The sequence below is a fragment of the Anguilla rostrata genome, chromosome 6, assembly GCF_018555375.3.
Source record: "Anguilla rostrata isolate EN2019 chromosome 6, ASM1855537v3, whole genome shotgun sequence".
NCBI lineage: Eukaryota > Metazoa > Chordata > Actinopteri > Anguilliformes > Anguillidae > Anguilla > Anguilla rostrata.
The window spans coordinates 46,138,803-46,162,518 of NC_057938.1; the positions used below are offsets into that span (position 1 = coordinate 46,138,803).

Here is a 23,716-nt window from a genome sequence, read left to right on the forward strand (position 1 = left end):
TGCCTGTTTTCAAAGGAACATTTGTTTAATGAGGCATTAAGCCTTATGCTTTGAAGGTAGCATGAATTCAGTTAACTGTCGCCGAAACAGCAATGTTATGTAAGTAACTGGACGTGGTGTACCAGTAGTGACGAAGGTGTGAAAACCAAGCTTGTCTTCCTCAACCTGCCTACTTTTGACTTACCATTAGCTATTCATGACCACACATACATTTTTGCTTTTATAGAACCCCAGGAAAAATAATTTATGACTTTTAATAACACTCTGACTGTCTACCGGGGTGAAGTCAGTTCTTGAGTTTCAAAGGCAGTCCATCATTGTAGGTATGACATTTCCCAGCTGTTGTGGGGTTTCTGCTAGACCCTAACAAATCTAGTCCTGACAGCACAGGAGGTCCTTGATGGCTGTGCACCCACAAAGTAAACATTGCTTTCAGCTGATGGTCAATCAGGGGCGCCTTCAAAGAAACTGGTCAAATTATGGCTAAGATGAATGTGAATAGTTTTTGGACAGTTTGCATAGCTGCGTATAGAATTGATTATTCCGGTTTCATCTGGTTTTTGCGTGCCGTGATGTATAAGACGGGGTAATACGAATCGGAGAGACTCCTTATTCCATTATATAACGGGCGGCAATGCATGGACTGTTGACTCCTAGGCATTGCTTTTACATTTTTGTCGTTGACAGATGCTATCATCCAGAGTAATTTACAGATTACATTTTCATATACAGCCGTACAATCCAATTATACGGTTTGATATTCTGATGAAATTTTTCAGGTTAAGAACTTTTCTCAAAGGTACAAGGGCACTGCCTCAGAATGGAGCCTGCAAATTTTGTTACAAGCCCAGTTCCCTTACCACTGTGCTACACTGCCAACATTAGACTGAAAACTACTTCTTAAAACTAGGATTCCCATCACTGCTCTGTCGGGACATTCTTCTGTAACAGTGTGTGATCAGTCACTGTCAACCCCGGAACCTGTTGTTGGTGCATTTTGTGTTGTCGGCGCGTTCAGTAAAGAATGTTTTTTTCTGTGATAGCATTATCTGGTGAGCTGTCTGCAGTCAGTGGTACACAGTACACTGTGCACCGAAGATGCTATGAACAGAGATCTGGAGCATGCATTTGAGTTGGGAACATTAACACTACATATAAATCAAAAACCTCCTTTGAAACAATAATGTTTTATTTGCAACTTGATAGAAAAAAAAACCATTTAGATATTTTATAGGTTACATATATTTATATGGATTTATTTTGAGAGGTTCTGTTTTGCACAGGTTACAGGTAGCTGGCCAGATAATAAACTATTTATGTGCATCCGTTTTACACTTGCTCAACATGTCTCCGTATCTGTGGGAACCTTCTAATGAAAACAGTCTTGCACATTGTGTACCTTTCTAAACAGCTGGGATTTCACTTGAGCTGTAGAGCTAAAAGCACCTTGCTTAAGGGTATAACAGCAGGGTTCCATTATGAATGTGTCTGAAGAATCCACTTACCCAGTTCAGCCCTTACACAGTCACCAAAGTGGCACTGAGCACAGGCCTGGTGATATAATCTAGGCAATGTGGGCAATAGCCTGCATCATGTCATTAACCGGCTATGTACAGTAGCAGAGTACAATTGGCTAGGGTTCAAACCAACTGAGAATTCTCAGGCTTCTGTTGCATCTACTGCTCCCACAGGTGGCCAGTTGTAATCAGTGAGAGATATGCCTCTTTTTGAATAGCTGATGCGTCACTGTCTTGAAGTCCTGTGTGGCTTGTCGAGTCAAAAGCAGTCACAGGTTTATGAACACATGCATCAGATGTGTCCACACTTCAGTGGCAGTGCCCCTGGTGTGGGTTGCAAAAGGTAACTTGATAGGCTGCACATCTGACAAAAAACAAATTGTGGGGGAAAAAAAATCTCATGAAAAAGTACAGTTTATATGGTAGAGGTCATATAATGTCATATAATAAAGGGTCAGGCACCTAAATCAACCTGGGTTGAGCAGCACACAATGGAAGCACTATAATACTGAAGGACATGTCTGCTGGCACATTATTTTAAAAGAAAAATGCTTTGAATTAGGCAGTTTATCAGAAATGTGTACAAACACTCCCTCTTCAGCCTAAATGTTATAAGTTCTTTGAAGTGGTTCTGGGCAGAATTAACTGGCTCAGCTTGAAACATAACTTTCAGCTGAAAATAACTCAAATACTGCGATAAATAAACAGGTTCAGCTGCTTCCCCTTAGGCAGCTTGTGGCAAAAAAAGAACACCGTGTTGATAACTATTAGACTCACAAATTTTGTCTTCAATTACACTTTTACTGTAATTAGTTAAGTTCTTAGGTCTGAACTCTTGCTCCCATCTGACCTTGTCATGCTGGTCGTGGGCCGGGTACAGTAAGAGGACTTGCATGGATGATTGTGGATTGTGTTGGGGTAGAAATGTGGAAGAGTGTTCAGATAATCAATAGTGTAAGTGCTGTATGGTGTCTGTTGTGCATATACCTCCAGCACTAGGCCAACAGTATTACATTCTGGTTCTTAAGACCTTGGCGGTGATGGGAAAATGGGAATCCAACGCATGGCCTTGGCACAGAAAATTGTTATTATATTCTGAGAGGTTCTTTGGTATGGTTGTTGCATCAGACTAATTGCATGTTCTTGAATGCATATAGGAAAAATATGTCAAGGTCCACATCTGATGAACATGTTAAATGGTAAGCATTGAAGATAATATGTGAGGTCAATCATTTTTACAGAGAACTGTTGGTAACACTTAAATTGAACTACGTGCAATAACGTCTTCATAATGCTGTCATAATGCATGCAGTAAATTTTATAAAATTGATAAATATTGCTGCATTATGAGACCAGTTTGTCAACAACTGGAATATGCTGTCATGACAAGTGGTACGTCAGATTTATGAAAATGTTAAGAAGGATTTATTGCATGCAGTTCAAGCAAAATGTCTCCAACCTAGCTTAGATGTTCTGCAAGATGCACTGAGAGGGAGTGCAGCTGTTCTTGGCACGCTGACACTGTGCAGCTCTGGTTTTGAGTAGGCCTCTTGTCTGGCCTTGATGCTACACGTCAGATGCTAGAATGGTAAAACCAGTGGGCACGGTGGACGTCCAAGTACCTGACAAGCAGTCGACGCTCATCATTATGTGAAATGCTTCGTAACACCATCCGAGTTGGAGGCAGTGTTCAGTCCATGGGGCTTTCATGCAGAGCTGGAACACATTCCCGTGGAGAGGTGCTAAAATAGCTGCAGAGAACTATGTCTGAAAACAGACTCTGTACAATGGGCCTCTCTGACACACAGGTTTCTTTCTTGACTTGCGGAAAGCTAAGAACCCAAACTACTAGTCGTGCATAGTTTTTTTTCTCCCTGTGGCATCGAAAAAAAACACTCACACAATCATAGAACATTCTCAGAACGTTTTGTTTCTACTATATAAGCTGACAATTTAAACTATGTTGTCAGTTGCTTTCTCCATTCTGTATATGTGCATAAGGGAAAAATTTTCTAATGCAACTACCATTTTGTGACAGTTTGCTTGCTGTTTACTTGAACCTTTTACAGGTTGTGTTTGAAAATGTGTTCTAAAATTTTCTTAGGTCTGGCTTAATGACTCACATTCTTCAGTGTTTTGTGCTCTAATTTGTTTTCAATGACGTTTCGAATGACGACAATTGCGCTGCAGATGTGTTTGCCTGTTTGAGCCCTTTTCTGTGCCGTCCTCTACGTGTTGACTTATCTCACCATAAACTCGTCAGCTGCCACTATAGGACGACTGGCCTTTGAGGTGTTTCTGAAGAAAAAAAAAAGACCCCAGAGCAGTCACCGCAAATGCAGTCGGTCTTTTGACAAAAAAGTATTCTAGCGGTGTGATACGTGTGCCGGTTTCCTCTGGGCGAAAACGTCCCTGAGCGGTCCTGGTTTTCAAAACGAAGAATGCCTTTGCTGGATCCAGCCTCCATCTGTCTGCTCTTTCTTGCAGGCGTTCTGCTTCTCCACCAGCCAGGAGTAAAATAGGGAAGTTACCAGGCAATGTAGTATGTGAGAGCTCTCCAGTTACAGCTGTAAGAGAGAGAGAGAGAGAGAGTGAGAGAGAAAAAACGAGACTTTGGAAATAAAACCAGACAGACCCAAGTACCTTAATTGGTCACAGTAGGCTCTGAGGGGAAAGACAAAACAAAAAAGAGAAGTGAAGCATGATCATATCAATGAAAAAAGTAATACGCTTTTAATTTTATGCCGAGGTTCCAGACATTAAAAACATGGGCTGGGCCAAGCATTGGTAATTGCAAGCTTATGTATTTTGTTTCTTTTTGTGCTCCATTTCAGTTCACGGGCTGTGGGCCCCTGACACTCCTCTCCGTAAAGTATATATATCTACACCGTCTACAGCCAAGTTGTATATATCGTTGCACTTCAGTGAGTTTAGTTTTTGTCATATAAGCATGTGCCCACAGTAGTGCAGCTTAGGTCAGAACAGTCTCCTTTTCCTTAGAAAGTAACTTTAACAGTCTGGTTCATTTGAGCAGCATTTCTCAACCCTTTGGACACTATGGGGCCACATGTCCCAAACAGAAATATCTATAGAGATTAAAAACGAAGCACTGTAATATTTGTGATCATTAACATAGAATTTTAAAAATGATTTACCTGCTTATTGATTTTGTATACACAAACAAAGTATGATTTTTTTTACATCTACACAGTACATGTACATGTACTATATATACACAAACAGTTAAAATGTTGGTTATTTCTTTTCAGTATTACTTCATTTGTAAATTCTGAAGGAATTTTCTGTACATCTTTAAATATATTAATTTATTTTCCAAAAAAGCATAATGTGAGCTGCACCGTTATGTAGATTGGTCCCACAAATGAATGTGTACATAAAAGAATCATAACTGTGAACCCCCTCGCTAATAATAATAATAATGCAACACCTCACTGAACTCTTTCAACACTGTTGACATACCCTACAACGGAACATGCATTGTCAAAGAAATCCATGACACTTTGAATTCCATATGCTTAGATTTCGCTGTGGTCCTGAGGTGGTTATTTCATTGAGAATTTTAGTCTCCGATCATAGAGCACATAAGGTACAAAGAGAGAACCGAGTGTCATAAATGTTATGTCACTAGTGTTTCCGAGGGAAAATACCCTTTTGAACAGTGTCTGGCATTTAGTGATCAAGTTGAGACGGGATCTTTGCTTGAACAGCAGTTAACTACCATTCTTGATAATGATGATATTGTTGGCTGTGATTTTACTGACAGACCATCTCCCTCAAGGTTATAACAGTGTCATGTTCCGCCATTAGAGGCCAGTAGGTACGGCCCATTAGCAGTGTTTGTTGATTCAGTTTTCTTCACGTGTGAGTGAGATCTGTAATTAAAGGAAAAACGAATGTCTTCCGATGAGTCAGAGTTACTGTAAAAGGCCTGTAGGGGTCTGACTAAGTGCAGTTTGGCAGGCTAGTAGGGCGAGGGTTTGTGGTGGACAGAGCATCTAACGGTGAGGTGCAAGCGGTGTGGCACAGCGCAGCTGTCTGGGAACAGAGCTGTCATCTGGTAGCGGGAACACACGTGCCAAAACATGTCTGATTCTACGGTCGCGCTGCGTTCATCATCCCATAGGCTAGAAAACGCTAAATTGCCATTGCCTTCGCTGGATCCAGCTGCGTATTTAACGTGCATATCGCAAGCGGGGTCACATTAGAAATAAAAGCGTGTGCTGCCAGTAAGCCCTGAACACATGTCATTCCTCTGGGGGGGAGACGTTATGGGCGGGGGTGTGTGTTTTTTACATCCGTTTTCAGATGTGTGCGTGGCTCGATTCGCCCGGTCTGCGCGAGGCGTTCGCCAGTGCTCCACTTACTGGATCGCACGGTATGTTATTGCAGGTGCGGGACATTTAGTGCGGGACAGCCCATAGGTGGCATTTCCTCCTTTCACGGTAACTCGCTTGCTGCCGAGGAACCGCCCAGGTACCTGCCAGGCAGCAGTTATTGCAGCGCGCCAGTTTTACTGGGCACCTGGGTGAGGTTTACCAAAGGGTCAGCAAAAAAATGGACCACTCCTTTATTTTTAAGATCAAACTTAGCTAGTTACACCCACACCAGATTAGCATCTGAGGGGCCATGCTCGGGCCATCTTGGACTGCATGCAAAATGTTGCATGAAAGTGCAACACTAAAGATGGGAGATTAGGTTGTGCACATGGTAAGATGAAACTGGTTGAAACTGAGCTAATAACGGATAATTACACTTCAGGCTGTGACTTTGGAACGGGATCTTTCAGCACAGTCAATTAGATATAAGTCATATTCCTTTCAGTTTCCATCACTGCGATCACAATGGTCTTTGTTGGAAAACAGATGTCCAGAAATAAAGTATTATTGTGCATATTTATAAACGAACCGCAGGGAATATGTTGAGCCAGGCTAATAATACATTCTTGAAACACCCACTCAAACACATCCCCCTGGCTTTTAGATTCTCATCACCCCATGTGCCTTTTAACAAGCAGTTCTCAACCCTGGTCTGGGAAGGCCATTGGATCTATAGGTTGTCTTCATGGTAAACTGTGACAAGTATAAATAATCTTATTGGCTTAGAAATCAAGAACCAGCCAACTGTTCTCCAGGAGAGAATAAATCTCTTTTTTAAAATGTATGCTGCACATTTGAAATGAAACCAAGAATTTTGTTTTTTCTTCTTCTTTAGGCTCATGCTTGTGGTGGTGTTTTGACTGTTTGAAATTTGACATGCAACTCTTATCCATAACCTTTTTGACCTCTGACCCAAAATGGACCCATATGAAAACCAAAAAAGGATGTGCACATTTATATATTCATCAAATCACTTATTTTAATTTATATGTCTTGTGTGTATATATTTTTTGGTTAATAATTGACATACTGCTGCATACTTCATACGCAGAGCACACTATGCAAGGAAAGAGCGATCCGTCCCCAGACTGCACACTTATGCAAAAAGATGGCTGGCAAGAGAGAGAAATAATAAACCGCACATTCCTCCTTCTATGTGAGGGTGAATCTAAACTCGGCTATTTTTAAAATATACCCACCATGGGGCTAGGAGCAGGCCGAGAGCCAGCTCCCCTTGTAACAGTATGTTCTCAATGAAAAGTCCACATAGATCACGTCCGGCCTGACTCCAGTCAGGAGAAAAACAAGAGCGAGCTTTGCAGCATTAGGCAAATGAAGGCCTATTCCACCAGGAACCACGGCACTGCAGACTTTTATTCTTAATTCCGAAAATACTGCTTTGTGATTATTACCTCTGCCATGTGCACCTGTTTTTTTTTTTTTTTTACATAAAATTCTAGTAGAACTGCATAACTGTGTCATATTGCAATTCAAAGCTGTATTTTCCGTACCACATTTTACATAGATAGCTTATCTTTAAGCAATAACATAAAATAGCAGTTTTCATCAACGTCATCATCATTTTCACTTTGAACAGCTCAGAGATTGAACCAAACATCAGAAAGTAGGGGACTGTTGATGGTGACTGAAGTGTTTGAGCACTTCTAGAAGAGAAAAATAACTTTTTTTCAGCAGCGTTGATGGTGCTGTTGCAAAATTGATATTAAAAATGACATTTTAAAAATGTTTGCTTTTAAAATGTCAGTAATTGCAATCTGTACTGTTATAAATGCACTGACATTTCAGTACTTGAATACAGCAGTTTAGCTGTTGGTGTGTACACAAAACATTATAAGGCCAGCAAGCTACTGATGAAACCTTGAATGAGGCTATCTGGCCACACACTATTACAGTAACACACGCACATGGGTATGCTGTGAACTGTGCCCTTGAAAGATGAATGCATATACACAGTTTACGAAATGTATGGGTGGTATGGCAGAATCCCTTAAAATTTAGCAACCACCCACAGCCTCGCCTGCTGAGGGACCAAGTGCCAAGCATCACGCTGTAGGCCCAGAGGCCATTAATCCTCATCTGTGGTCAGTCAGAGACCATAAGCCTTCCCTGGATTATTATATATCTACAGGGTGTAAATGCCAAAATTCACTAATTGCCACTTGCAACGAGAGTGATTTATTATATGACTTAGTGGATTAAATACACAGGGCAAAATATTAGCATGACAAATAAAAAAACAAACAAATTGCATTTAGTAAAGCTACTGAGCCCTGCAACTTTGATGGCTCCTGCACTTATTCTGTTCCAAGTGCGACCATATAGATGCCCACGATTTATGTTCTGGTTGCCACATTTTGTGGGGTTACATCCGCTCCTCTACCGTTTGGTCAGCCTGTGTGTGGCACGATGGTGCAGGGAAGCGCTTTGTTTGGGCGCTCCAGCTGCTAGTGGACACGGAAGCACGTTGGCGGAGTGTGTTCGAGCGTGTGGGGCCGTCGTCATGCCCGGTTGCCGTGGGGTGCATGTGGTGTGCAGAAATGGAGCGGAGAGGACCAACTTAGAGGCAGTGTTACTTAAAATAGCGAGAATAGCAGACAGCACCAGATTTAAAAAACAAATAAAAGGTATGAACAAACGGAAGAGTCTGTTAAACAAAAGACGAATCTAGACACAGAGGACATTGTACTTCCCCCTCCAAGTGCATTTTACCATTTATTATTAATCCAGGGAGCTGGTTTGTGTTATTGACTGTTTTCCCAAGAGTAACCAAGCAACAGTCCGTGGGAATCGCATGGAGGTATGCTAGCAGGTGTCCCCTCCACTAGGGCCAACCGCAGATGGTTGTGGTAATGCTGAAAGCAAAAATTATGATTTCATTTCATGTGTTTAAATGAACATCAGTAGATGTGTAGAGTAGACAGCCTTGGTTCCCTTTGCAAACCTTGTATTTAAAAAGGCATCATCCATATCCTCTTGATTTTAAAGGCAACGCCTGTTTCCGCCATGTGGTCTACGTCATTGTCAAATTTATTCTGGACAAGATCCAGTTTCAGGTGGTTCTCAGAGTGCTCTTTGGGTCACAGGTCACATTCTATACATGTAAATGTCTAGTATGTCATAGAGGTTGAATTCTGATGAGGTCATTTGATGTGTGTAACCAATGATGTCATAGATTTGGGTTGCTCTGGCTTTATCATTGTTGTTCTGATGCAAGCTCATTGGTAAATTACATGAATTGTGTACCTACAGTATTACAGTTCATATTTTATCTCATTCCACAAAATAATTCAGTAACTTTTTTTTTCATTTTGCAGTCATAATCCACAGTTGCTAGCTTATCAGTTGAGATAGTTATTGGTGTTAACTATGTGTTCACCCCTGTTTGCAGCAATAGATAGGCTTGTTCCTGATTAGAATTACATTCAGATGGCGTAAGAGCTTACAGGGTTTTGCATTTCAAATTCAAACACATCTCTGCGATTAATTATGATACAACAGAACTAATGTCAACGGTATTTCTCAATCATCCAAGTTCTCAGTTATTACTTTTTAATAGCTGTTATTATTCAAAACTGCAATTCAGATACTTTACTGGACAGAAACGACATATTCTCCTTTTGAGCTGCAGGAGTGAGTCGTTAGGTATGGGCAGGCCCAGCTCTCCAAATCAGAGGAGATTATGTGCCTGGACCTGCTCTTTCCACTTCTAAGAAAAACCTGCCTTTTGTTATGCTGCGAAAGCAGAACAGTGGGCCAGGAAACAGGGTCACTTTCCCACAGTGCTTCCAGCTCTGTTTGATCACCTGCGAGAGGAAAGCCCTGGATGTGCATGCTCAGTGCGATCTCACCAGTGTGTAGACAGGATTATCATTTGTGAGTCAGCGCAGTTCTGGGAAATGAGCGCGCGTCGAATTTGCTGGTGGCGGTTTCTCGTCCTCGTTGGGATCAAGAGGCCGAGGGCTTTCGAAGGCAGCTGTCACAGGGTTCATCGGGGTGAACAGTAAGGCCGTTGCGGCTCGCTCTGTCCAGAGTGCCTGTGGTCATTGAGGAGCATGCTAATATTCTCTGAGACTGTCCACCTATTCAAAGCGTGTCAGAGCAATGAGGCAAAACCCGCTAATGTAATCAGTCATTCCAGGACCTGACGTGATATTACGCGTTTAAAGATTAGGTGTCTGTTGACCTTGTGGGTGTGATGCTGATTTTATTTTCTTTTTTTCTTTTTTTCAATTTTAACAATTTCTTTGCATATCCAGATATGGGCAGTGCATTAAATCTACAGTGACTGGAATTTGAAAGGCAGGAACAGGGCACATATGAAAATCTACTTTTTGAAATGACCATTAGTAACAATACAGACATAACATTGGAAAAGGGCCTCTGTCTGATACTAATCTGTTTCCAATCTCAGACATATACCACGTGGACGCTTTTAACACCTCACAAAATACATCAAAGGCTTGGCTGCATGCCTCCTGCTAGTCTGGTTTTTGTTAACTACATCATTTCAACTTCACTCTTACTGTGGGAAAAACTGCTCACGCAAACAAGAGGCCGGCAAAATGATAATATTGCGGCTTGCTTGCAGTCCTGCTACAATACTACTAGGTCGAATTTGAGGCATGCGCATCATAGTGAAAGGGTGATGCAGATCCAGCCGTGAGAATGGTAGTGCCAGTGTAAAACAGCTTACCACCATGAAAACCTATTACAGATGCTACACATTGTAAGTGCATACTAGGGCAAAGGATTGGGGGATTGTTTTTTTGCTCCGCACACAGCTATTTGTTCTCGTGATGGCCCGGCTCTGACAGCTACGCAGCGTCATGGGCTTGTGTCAACACGTCGACTTGAGAAAAAGGGTCCCAGAAGTCTTCCGTATCTCTCAGGCGCTCGCTGAAATATTTATTTCCCCCCTGGATGTGGAGTCGCAGAATAAACGGTCGAACAGCCCTCGGTGAGTCTGAGGACCTGTTGTTGCCAGTGGCTCCTGTTTAGTCACGGCCCCCTCTGTGCAAAGAAGCCCGATGGCGGAGGATACGTTTCTCAACGTGATAAATTCCTCCCGACTGGAGAAAAAGAAAAAAAAAAAACGTATGCGCTTCACCAGGGCTGAAAAATCTCCATGTAAAAACCAAAGCGGTGTTTGTCCGGCCCTGGATGTTTCAACATTGGGCCTGGGTCTGTGCAGCCCTGCCGTGTTTGCCTGGGGTCAACAGCGTCTTCTGCCCCTGTCAGGTGGACATTCCCAGCGTCGGCCATGGGATTTACTGCTCGGCCCTCCCGCCGGTTTACCTCGGGTCATTCTAGGTGGGGTAAAAGGGAGAAAAACACCCGGTGAAGAACGGGCTGTCCTTATCACAAATGATCGTTTTTTTTAATTTAAAAAAAAAAGAAAAAAAAATCATTTTGGTTCATTTCAGGGGGGCTCATACTGTTGGGGTCAGGGTCAGAGAAATGGGAAAGTGACCAGAAGCTTCCTGATTTGAATGCCAGATTGGCAGCATTACTATTGTAACGGCGAGCCAGGTACTGGCACAGAAATGGTTAATGTGTCCACTGTAAATTATGAAAAACCTTCAGGCTAAGGATGCCAGCCTTGAAAGATAATAGAAATTCTCTGTTCTCTGGAATTCTCCCAGCTTGCCAAGAATAAGTAAGAATCTCAATGTGGAGTTATCTTGCTGGTGCCCTGTTGACCACAAAGTCTTGGCATAGGCCGGATGCCTGTCTCATATTTTCAAAAAGAAAACACAAACACAGAGTAATGTGCTTCATGCCGTCAGCAGGACCCCCTGTACAGGAAATGTGTACAAGAGGCAGACCTGTAGCCATTGAGAAATGGCGATAAATGGTGATACTGTATTATACGCTTTAGCCCAAGGATAGAGACATAGAGTTATGTAGTTAGTATATGAGATACAGCTCGCAGTCCCATATTCCATCACTGTGTTTATTAAAACCGGTGTCGTTGACTTGGGAAATGTAAGCAACGGAAATTGCAAATATTTGGCTTTTCCAACACAGACGGGTGGTGCGATTGCCTCATCTCATTTTTCCCTCATCTCGTCACCCATCGATGCTAATGGCAGTGATGTCATTGTTACTCTCTGTAGAATGCGCTTAGCTCAGCTCACAAAGCAGGTGAAGATGGTGTTTTATTGCAATACTGATAAAGCATTATGAGCGATAGTTTTGGCCAAGCAATTGAAGTGCTGTTCATTCGTTGAAATCTTTCTTCCTCAAGTCATCCTGAGGGCTTGGAAGTACATCAAAAATGACAACTATCTGCTGTGTGCAGTACTGCAGTACTTCAGTCAAACAGGCTAGTTTTAACATAGGATCCTTACACATCTATGTTGGATGCTTCTGTGCATACAATAAACACATAAACAAGCATAATTACTCTTGTCTTTCATCACGAGGGATATACATGCTTGTGCTGATAAAATGTTCTTGCTGGCCTCAAGAGATCCATATTAAGCCTATCAGAAGCTGGTAAGCAGGTCCTCGTGTCCAGGATTTACAGTGTTCCGGTTACTTGATCTTAATTCAGGGAAGGGGGTCACTAAAGATCAATCCTTGGCTTGAGAAAGTTTGAAACTATTAGTCTCATTAGTCCGCTGTACATTAACTGTGCATCATTGTTCCTTGGGTGAAACTGAACAGGAACTATGTTGCCTAAGCCATTTCTGTGCAAGATAAATACAAAGATTGATTCTACTTTTGGAAAAGACTAATGAAGGTGTTTAAACATTAACATGTCTATTGTGTGTGTGAGTTGCATAATAGCATGACCTGAGTCAAGATGCATGTTATATTCATCTTATATGTATGAACCAGATGGGTATATTATTTACAGTGCTTTTGTCCAGAATTCCACTGCATCTGACGTGAAGCATCAAGACCAGACAAGAGGCCTACTCAAAACCAGAGCTGCACAGTGTCAGCGTGCCAAGAACAGCTGCACTCCCTCTCAGTGCATCTTGCAAAACATCCAAGCTAGGTTGGAGAGACTCTGCTTGAATCCTTCTTAACATTTTCACAGGCCTGATATCCTGAGTGTATGTTAGGACCTTAAAACTGCTAGGTGTGCAGTGGTAAGAGTCAATGAGGAATGCAATGTATTGTTCAGTGTGTTTAGTAATAATGACAGTATACAATGGTGCAAAATGTGAGTGGTGAAATGGCTACACGCAAGTGATGCGTAGGAGACCGTGTTGACGAGTCTCCCCAAATCAGTGCACTTCTCCCCTTAGATACAATGGAAAAACCCCAAGTCATCCAATATAGACACAATCATGATGAAACAGTACAATAATGAATCCTGCTTGTGCTCTCTCTGTAAGCATATCAAACTGGGTTAAACTTTGTAGCTGAGACACCAACTTGTTTCCCATGACGTTGGCTTTCCAAGAATACGTCCAATCGGATGTTTTGCAACTGAGCACGGTCTCTTTATCATACTTGCTGTCTCCCTGTCAGCACAGAGAACAGTCTGTTTCCTTTTGGAGGTCTGATAAGGAGCACAGTTCTTACAATATGCTAATTAAAGAAAGCAGTCTTAGTCATGGCTTCTGAAAGGAGATCAGCCAGGCTAACATAAGAATAATATTAGTTGGTTGGCATTGCTTGGTAGAATTAGCTGGCTCTGTTTTCTAAGGTATAGTTTATTATACTGGTAGAACTGAACAGGAACACGCTGGTTTGTAATGAAAAGATTAGATCAAACAAATTCATTTCACGTGGAAAATAATGAAGATAATTATTCAGTGACACTTGTGGCTCTGACCTTGCTCATACTGTAAGTACACCACTAGCCCATTAGTGGCATCAGACAACCCACAGTTGAAAGGTGCTCTACCCATTACTCTGCACTGCTGTTCATTTTGTATGTGCAGACAGAAGGGCATAGTTCCCTACCCAGATTAGTATTCATCCAACCTGAAATACTTAAGCCTTCAGTTTTATGTATTTAAGTTGTCTCTCTGAATTGGTTCTCAATACATGCACTGCATGTAAGCATATACAGCATGCTAGTGATTGATGAGAATGTAAATCTATAAATGTTGAAATGTACTTGAGGTTCAAAATAATGAGCTGCTCTCTGTATTGCAGGATATAACTGCGAGTAAAGGTGTTTTTCTAAATTACCTGTGACCACCTGGGGAGGAAGTTCACGGGTACCAATATAGCTTAATTGATATTTTAAATAAAACGTCAAATTATTTTAAGAAGTTAAAGTCTCTTGCTTCTATTTATACTTTCTAGCTGTTCACACACAGGCACACAGAGGCACGCACATATCCTGCACTTAAAGGAAAACACGGTGTCTGTGAACACCCACATACGCGCACATGCTCGCACACTCCCTCTTCTTCATGGACGTACTGTACACATAACTGGGCTATATTGCCGATTTTAAATGAAAATAAACACCTTTCGCGCTCTGCAGAAAAACGGGGGGGTGGGGGGGGGGAATTCCTGACGGGTCCAGCATACCGTGTGGCTGCCTACTGGTCACAAAGAGGTCCTGTGTTACGTACGGCCAATGTGGAGAGAAGGCCTAGCCTGCATTCCAGCCGACATAAGAAGGCCTCTCTCCTCCCCGAGTCTGTGAGGCTGTTTTCGTAAGCTACTTTAGACTGTTTGTGAAATCGCTTTTAACCACTTTATTAAAAATATCTTTTGATGCTGGAATTATATGATGCAGTGGGTCAGCGTAAACTGGTTTCGAACAGACAAACAACATTTCTGGGGAATAAACAGTCGCTATGGCAAATATATTTGGGGTAAGGTGAACTTGAAGGCTGTTTATATATTTATTTTTTTATTTATTGCAAAATTTCAGTGCCCAGTGGCATTCAGTGGTATTACATTGTCATATTCACGGATAAACAGAAGGTTTAGAGCGATGGACGACACCTTTGCTTCAGCACATACACACACACACGTTGCTTCTCATCCCCGCTCCTCTTAGTGGAAGTCCAAAAAGAAAAAAAAGAATTAAAAAAAAAAAAAAAAGAGAAAAGCGGAAATGGGTGAATCCGGTGAATCCCTGTAAGCAATACCTGACGAAAGTCGCAAGGACCTGTGAATAAATACGCCGCGTACAGCTGCCGAGATGTTTTGACGGAGTCACTCTGACAGCTGCAGCTGTGATGTTTGCCTTAGGCTGGGCAAGTGTTTCTTTTTTTCTTTTTTTTCTTTTTTGAGTACGGATGTGTGCTAGTAGTGGACACACCAGCATTTTCGCTCTTTGCTGGCCTTGAGCAGACTGCCGTGCTTTCCCAAGCCATTGCCAGCCGTATCCGCCCATCCCACTGGAGAAACTGCCCCCATGCATCAGCCATCTCAGTAAGATGTGCGTATGGCGTCTATGTATAAAATTCATTTTAAAAAATCAATAAGATTTATATTATCTGTTCATATTTTACTAAACTGACAATTCAAGAACGTGCTAACATCCTTTAAGGTAAATGACAACAGCTCCTATTCAGAAATTCATACCCTGGACCATGACCAAACACAAAAAAACAAAAACAAACTCAAACTGCATGGTACAGTACCATCTTGACAATATTGACGCGCTGCTCCTTGGGGCAGTTTGGGAGTATAGTAAAAGAGATCGTTTTCAGCTTGTCAAGGTCAATTTTAGAATTAAATCTACCTTTACCAAAGGGAATACTGCCAACTTGTTAGGATGTCATTTGAATTAAGGAATAGTATGATGAATCCAGTTTTAAAATGTAGTGTCCAATAGTTACTGTACTTCCTTTATATAATGTGAGTATTAAGGGCATGCATTTCCCAGACCGTCCACTACTGTAGATACCTACACAAAGAGGTTCCTTGGCCTACTCATACCATGTTGTCATGTTGAAATATTTATGTAATTCCAGTCCATTTGAAAAAGGAACTGTTAAAATCTTTGTACTCCCCACCCCTTGCTAGGATTCCTCTGATTTGATGGGAATAACATTAAAGACCTCATGTGGCTGGGTTGCTTTAAAAGTGGTTGCTGTGGCATCTCTTCAGATAGCTAACAATTATACACTGATATGTTTTTTTCCTTGTAATCGTACTGCATAATTTCAACAGTAGTGTCTGTCGTTATGGTGACAAGCACAGACCCTCAAGGGAACTTGTCCTGCAATTTTGTTTGGCAAATTCAACAGAGAAACACAGGAGAAAGTAAACTATAGCAGTCTGTTTAGACCTTCACTTGATCCTGTTTTTGTTATTTTATTTGCTCGTGGCATTTGTGTGGTCTAAACCACATACAACCTTTATGGAAGTAGCCAGAATGTACCGTGCAGGTCCTCCCTGGAGTACACCCCTGGAATATAAGTTTAAAGTTCAAAAATATTAATCTTTTGAGAAAAAAATGAGGTGTTTATAGTGTCAAACTCAACATTTTAAATGTCAACATTGCAGAGCTCACACCCAGTGGATTAAGTAACTTCAATGTACTGAAAGTTTTTTTTTTTTTTTTTTTTTGAAGTGAAGTGGGTAAAAAATATCACATTTTCATTAATAAATTTCTTTTTGACAAAATAAGTTAACGTATGCGATCGTGTTGCTCATTTTGACAGGACTCAATGCCGGGAGTTTCCGCTAGGACCCGTGCGTCACTAGCATTGGCAGATCAAATGTTTCGGATATTTTACAAGCCGTTGTGGAATGCGCGTAACCTTGCAGTTCATTTTATATGATTCTTGACACGCAAAATTCCTTGGCCCTGTGAGTTGCCATTGTCTGTGTCCTGCCGTGACAGAGGGCAATAGGACAAGGAGGAGAAATTAATCATTTTAATGTACTAGTCTGTGGCCTACTTTAGGGTACAGTGTGTTGAAGTAAAAGAAAAGAATAACAAGCGCAGGTGCAAAGTGTAAACTGTAGCGTTACACATGATTTAAGGATTGCGCCACTACCAGGTTTGCATATTTTGAAACAAAATAGCTTGTGTCTTATGTGCATACTCAACGAAAACAGCAGAACGTGGCATTTTAATCAACCTCAGTCCCCCTAATTCTGCATTTATTTTAATTCCCTCTGGGACATTGGACCCCTTAGTTTATAAACCAAAAACAAATTGCATTGCTTCAGCGCACCCCTGCGATATTACTCTGATGGTTTCTCGGCGACGCACTGAAGTGAAACAAATTAATTAGTCCGAAACGGCAAATCTAAATAATTGTGTCATCAAACCTGAAAGCAAACAGAAACTTCAAAGCCTGAATGTTTAAGCTTTTGGAAATAAGCCACAAATTCCTGAGCAATGCTGAAAAACATCAATATTTATGCAGCCTCTCTATAAATGTTGTTTTCTTTTGAAGTTGCCAGTAATTCTGGGGAGGTAAGAGGGACCTCATCTTTATTTATTACTTTTTTTTCAAATATTACCCTTTGCAGTGGCCACCTCTGAACACACTTTCATGGCAAATGTGGAATCCCTGCAAACAGAGATTTGGAACAACAGACCAGCTCCAAGATAAAGTTTGCATTCCACGGAGGTTTTAATAAATAAGCTGGAATGGTTTGTGTATATCTACCTTTTGGTGGGTCAACGAATGCTGGAAGTTTGGGTCATGTTACTGGGCAGTGGTGAAATGTACTTTCCTCACAAAGCTGCAAGCCATTCCTTCTGCCTCATGAAAGGAAAATAACATTTATTTCTAATGGGCCTCAGCAGGTCCTAAAAATACTTTTTTGAGAAAACATGTAGTATGAACAGTATGGGTGCGCTATACTTAAGGATTTATTTGTAGTTTTAATTATAGAAATTATCATTTTTGATTCATGGTTTTTTTTTCCCAATCATGAAAAGTTATATCAATTTATTAAACTTTCTTAAAGTGATATCACAATCAAGTACATGATTTTTTTCCTGCAACTTGTAACATTTTACACATGGACACATTCCAGTGGATTTTTATTTGTTACTAATGGGAGGTAGTGCATTTTCTCATGCTATTTGTGGAGGACTGTATAAAAGTACAGATGTTGTTTTTGACAATTGTTTTATTATGAATGTTGGAACCAAATATACAATATAGTGCTAGACACCTGTTTTATAACTGAAATGCAGGTCAATTTTTGCAGACTTAGGTATCCAGTTTAGACAAAATGGTGACCCATTTCCAGTAATGAGAAAACCATTGTACCCCATCTTTTCCATGAGCACAAAACATACCAATGTTAAAAAACAGAGGAAAAAGCCATTCAGTTTCTAAAGGCATCTACCAAGGAGACTTTGGGGAAAACAAAAACATTTCCTACCGTTTCAGTTAATATAGTTAATACAGAGTGATACTCTGTGGTGTAGCGTGAAACTGGGCGGTAAGCTTATAATCTAAGTCATGCTGGTTTTAACGTCATTGATACGGGAAATGTCATTCGTCTCTCAGCCTTATAACATGGTAAGCGGTTTAAATTGTAAGGAATTTGGAAAAGGAGGAGGCTTTTGCCTATTTGTGCCACTTAAATATTGTTGTTGTTGTCACAAACTGTACTGCAGAATAGAAAAGAGAGGATTGTTGCAAGTTCTCATTAAGATTCACTAATGCATATTCCTGTTTTTGATGTTCTTTTTGTAAAGGGGACCTTTACTAGATGCTATATTCACTCTCTGAAAGAATACTTCATAAAAATCAGTGCAATTAGTTTGTATCACAACTGCTGCCCTTGATGTCACTCAGAAGTTTGTTGCTTAGGAGCTTGGTTGTTATTTAATGTAAAGACATATTTTTTTCTCTTTGTTAAAGGTAGACATGCAGTTTTGTATTGGAGGGGCATGACACAACATCTGCACAACAATAGATGTAATCAGGCCACATTCTGCACAAAGCTCCATCCTCCCTCATTTCATGCTGCGTAGCATCAAAGCAGACTTTACATAACAGACCTCAATAGCCCACAATGCACCATGCGGATTCCCCATCCCCACATCGCCCAGTAAGGGAAACTGTGGAAACTATGAATTCTGTATGAAACTTGAACTCATCAGATCTTATATAAGCATAGCCCCCCCCGTCCCCCTCGCCCCCCCACCCCCTCCAAATCCGAAAGAGTCGGAGCATGCTGCTCACGGGGAGTGCCAGTTGTTGACCGTGAGTCTGCTTCTGTAAAAAGGCCGTGTGGAATGGGGAAAGGTCATCCCTGGGTGGTTTGGCCAGACTGCTGTTTGCTCGCTCTCCCCGCTGCAGTCTGTCTGTGAGGCCTTGAGAAATGACAGGGGAAGGTCTGGGTCCCAAAAACCGACTTCCCCTCCCGCTCCATTATCTCTCTGTTTCAGGAAGAGATCACACTGACTCCCAGACACGGAAAAGCAACACAGATGACTCAAGTGTTCAGGCCTAGAGATGTGAAGTGATCGAGAAATCGAATCAGAATGCCTGTGCACAGAAATGGGTGTCGTCCAAGTGGAAGACGACAAGGCAGATTATTTCTGTTTTGTTTTTGGGGGGGTTGGATCCATCTGAAGGAATGGGGATGGAAATCTGCTCAAGCAAAGTTAACCTGTTCAAGCAAAACACCTGAAAATGTTTCACAATAATATGATGAGTCTATATAATGTGCTTCATTCTTTGCAAATGGCCATAATTTAAATTCTCTATCCTTTTACAAACAAGAAGCTTGATAATATAGTTCACAACAATCACAGAACAGAATATCAATGGATGTAATGTAGCATATTCATGATACTGGAATTTATATTTTATCATATTTTATGTTTATTACATTGCAATAGTGTTCATAATTTAATTTTTATGGACACCAAATAATTTTGGCTGGGATTTTAGGTTGAAAGGGCATATCCTTTTGAAAACACATGACCCTCTTCTGGTTTTGCTTTATAGACACTGACATCTGCTGGTTAATGTAGGAACAGAAAATATATATGCTGTATGTATGTATATGAACAGCTTCTTGAATGCATTATACATTACATAAAATGGCAAGATTTCATAAGGAAATTGAATATGAAGGATTACATGGATATAGTCAGTAATAAGAACAATATTCAAAGAAATACTAACAGTCCTACTAGTATTCAAATTAATAGTTGAAGCATTTAGTTAGTGGCAGTTTTAGTATTATTTTCATTAAAATGAACAGAGACAGAAATGCACACGCACACACACACACACGCACACACAGTTCTCTATTGCCAATCACTGAGTACACTATCGCTGATCTTAATTCTTTTACTCTGTTGCATTATGAAATGGATCCACACAATCATCAATGTCTGTGCTGGCCCTCTTGCAAGGGCGCTAGTTAAAGAAAATGGCCTGTACAGTCAAGCGGTCACTGGTTGACCTGTTTTCCTTCTCTTTTGTCATATTCTTGGGCACCTGAGCATTTAAAATGACACCTTTTAGGACGAAAGAACCATAAACATTTTTTTCCATTTTATTATTTATTTTTTGTCTTTGTGTAAACTGTAAAACTAAATCACTTTTTTATCTGGCAAAACCAATGTCACAAAACTTCATAACAGTCCATTGTTTCTGTCAATTGATTTGACAACAAGATCTGATGTAAATGATAATATTTTATTTTAGACTAGAAGCCACCAATGTTTGGTATTGTATGTCATTGATAATAAGGACTTTAGTGGATCAATGCTGCAAGTTATATGTATATGTACCACCATATTTTTTAATAGTTTTAAAAACTTTTTTAAACGTGCTGCTTCCTGATTCAGAATAGAAACAGGACTCATCAGAAGTTACAATCTGCCAGCAATTTGTATCTTGAGCTTTTCAGATGGTTTTGATTCAGACTTGTTAAAGCTTTTACATTAAACTATCTTTAAGTATGAAAAGATAATGGATATATAGTTAGATTATTTGCCCCAAATTATGATGAGCTTCTTTGTCAGTTATGGGTTTGGTGTACACTCTTGGGCCTCCAAATAAAGTAAAAACTACAGTATCCACAGCTGTAGCCCTTAAAATTGTGAAGCCCCCAACAGTGATAACAAGTTTCAGTGATAACATTCAAATTTAATTTTAATGTGTATGTGTATCTGTCCACAGTGGAGCTCATACTTGAATGGCTTTTTTTGGCAGCAGGCTGCACTTCTAGAAATTAAGCACTTGAGTACTTATCAAAGTCATGACTGAAGACCATAATTAGTTGATTAGTTAAAGTGTCATAGTACTGGGCCAGAACAAATAATTGCAGCCACACCAACCTTCCTCAAATAGAACTGAACACCCCTAAATAAAATGATTTTCATATATTGTTACTTCATTAGAACAATTGTCAGGCTAATGTAAAGTTAATAGTACATTAGTCCTGCTTACTTGCATTAGCTTTTTATGCAACAGACGCCATATTTTCAGCTCTCCATCTGCTTTAAACAATGGACAGATGGTAACGTAGTGTAATGACCCTGTTATACATCACAGCAATTCCATGCAAATTGGAAACTTTTTTTTTTTTTTAAGTTTTTTTTTAGATTTGTCCTCTGTTTCCCTCTGCCCAAAACAACAGGAAATCAGTTACGTATGGAGTCACGTAAAAAAAAAAAGCCAAACTTATGCACTGTGAAACAATGGTGTGTATTTTTTCAGGTGTAATGACAAAAACCTTCATATACATACAACACTATTTATTATCATACATGCGCAGTGGCACCAGCAGCTTCTGGTTTAACTGAAGCTATTCTTTTGTCAATTGCTGTACTTTTTTGACATTTTAATTCTCACTTGCAAACAGTAAGGTTAAAGTTCATTGAGATGACTAGAGATAAATGCATTTTCCATAAACTACAAGCCATTATGTAAATTTAGTTTTTTTTTCATGGAATTGTGGAAAGAGGACATGAGTGGGGGGTAAGAGGCAGATTGTTGGTTTGCCTTATTAAAGACAGCCAGAGATGCATTAAATAAGCTTAAAACCACAGACACATTACAGTACTGTCAAACACTGAAGAAACATGTGTAGCCTAAAGGAGAGGTATAAACATTTCCAGTTATGACTTCAGCACACACAATAACACTCACTCTTTATCCATCTGGTGGCAATTCCCAGAGTCAGACAGAGGGTGGAGACATTAACACAAAACAGAGCTGTCCATAATCTTCACATTTAAATCCAGAATTTAAATAATATGGAATCATCTGGATGTGCATCTTTCATTTGCTATTAAAATACAGGATGGTGCAAATTTTATTGGCCTTGCCAAAAGCATGCATTTCTGTGGTATTTCAGTTTTGAAGAAAATGAGTGCCACTGTTTACAACGGTATAAATGTGACTCCTTTGATATGGCAAAATATAAAACCTTTTTTGTGCAGGTGACTCCCTTTGATTTTAACATTATTTGATCCTGAAAGCCAATACACCAGATATAAAGCAGGCAGTATTCGAGTGAAGTACTCATAGCTCATATGGTAGTCTATTATCATCCCTGTCTGCACATAATGACACACTAGGACCCATAACAGCAGGATCAAACAAGTGAGTCTTCTTTTGAAGATAATAGCACCCGTATCAGATAGATTTTATCAAATACTATTATTTGCTCACCACATGCCGTTATCTTAGAATAATATATATTTTAGTGTTTTTTTTTTACATTGAAAATACATTATTTGGTAGCTGAAGTTTGGTGCCTTCCCTTCGGGCATAACAGGAGTGTCCTGGTTGGAATGCATGTGTATTGTTAGCTCGGAAGATGAGTGTTCAAAGTATTATTTTGCACTACCAGCCAATAACAGACATAAATGGCATCGGGTTAGCTTCAGTTAAAGCCTGAAAAAGTAACACAATCTGTAAAATAAGACTCACCTCCTTTTCTTACACGGCTACACGACACCGACCTCCCTTAGGAACGAATATAAAGCGTGTCTGAGGTAAAAAGCAAAGGAGTCTGTTTTCCCCCGGTCACAGGCACATTGGCACATTTTGGTTCTCAGTCGGGGTAATCACGGTAAGTCCTAATAAATGGGCCGGCGCCATTGTGGCCTTATGCGATGTTCCTTGCAGTACCAGGGAGCCCAAGGCCGTAACAGAAGAATTACATAAAACCAACATGAGCCTCCAGGATAATTGGGATTATTTAAACATCAATTTAATCTTCTCCCCCCCAGTTCTCTGTAGCCTCTTAAATGCCTATGTCAATTCCTGTTAACTCTGAGAATGAAAAACTCCACTGGTTACAATAATTGTAAAATGTTTGTTTTATGGCTGTTTGTCCCAGTACAGGCCTACATATGGAATACATTCTGGAATAATTGTGAAATACGTACAAGTTTGGATTTCCTTTAATTCATGTTCTGTAATGCACATAATACAAATACAATTCAGTATCAGAAAGACAATTGTTACAGGATGAATGCAAGGAAGCTTCTAATAACTTTTGTTGTATGCACCTGGTGAATTCCCTGTAAAATACAATGCAATGTACGTGTACAGTAGGGCCAATATTTCTTCTCATTAAGAAAAACTTCTGTCTCAGGAAGTATTGTAAAATGCTATCAATCAGTGTTTCTGAAAAGTTGAATAATTTCTTTATTCATTTTACTTGCTACACTCATCTCTGCCAAGTGGGTGAAAAGCCTACGAGAAGAGTGATTTAATGCTCATTAAAATTTTCGGCTTCAATCCTAGCACGCTTTGGATTAACGCTGTTCTTGCATGCGAGTAAGTCTCGAGCACATTGTGTTTGTTTTCACGTGCCATTGCAGCTCTTGGGGGGGGGAGCAATAAATTGACTTCTTTGCGAGCAGAATGAACTATGAGTGCTATATGCTAAAATATGCCA

The 23,716-nt window shown here is 40.3% G+C and overlaps 2 long non-coding RNA genes across 3 annotated transcripts in view; one reads left to right on the plus strand and one right to left on the minus strand.

The window, feature by feature from the left end:
- LOC135257389 (uncharacterized) overlaps positions 1-23,716 on the plus strand; it is a 62,690-nt gene that overhangs the window by 30,572 nt on the left and 8,402 nt on the right. The gene's annotated exons all lie outside the window — the stretch shown is intronic.
- Positions 1,201-22,888, minus strand: LOC135257391 (uncharacterized). Its single transcript, XR_010330645.1, has 3 exons — positions 22,741-22,888; positions 3,140-4,084; positions 1,201-1,881 (listed from the first exon to the last, which is right to left on the minus strand). It is a non-coding gene; the product is annotated as an uncharacterized LOC135257391 (long non-coding RNA).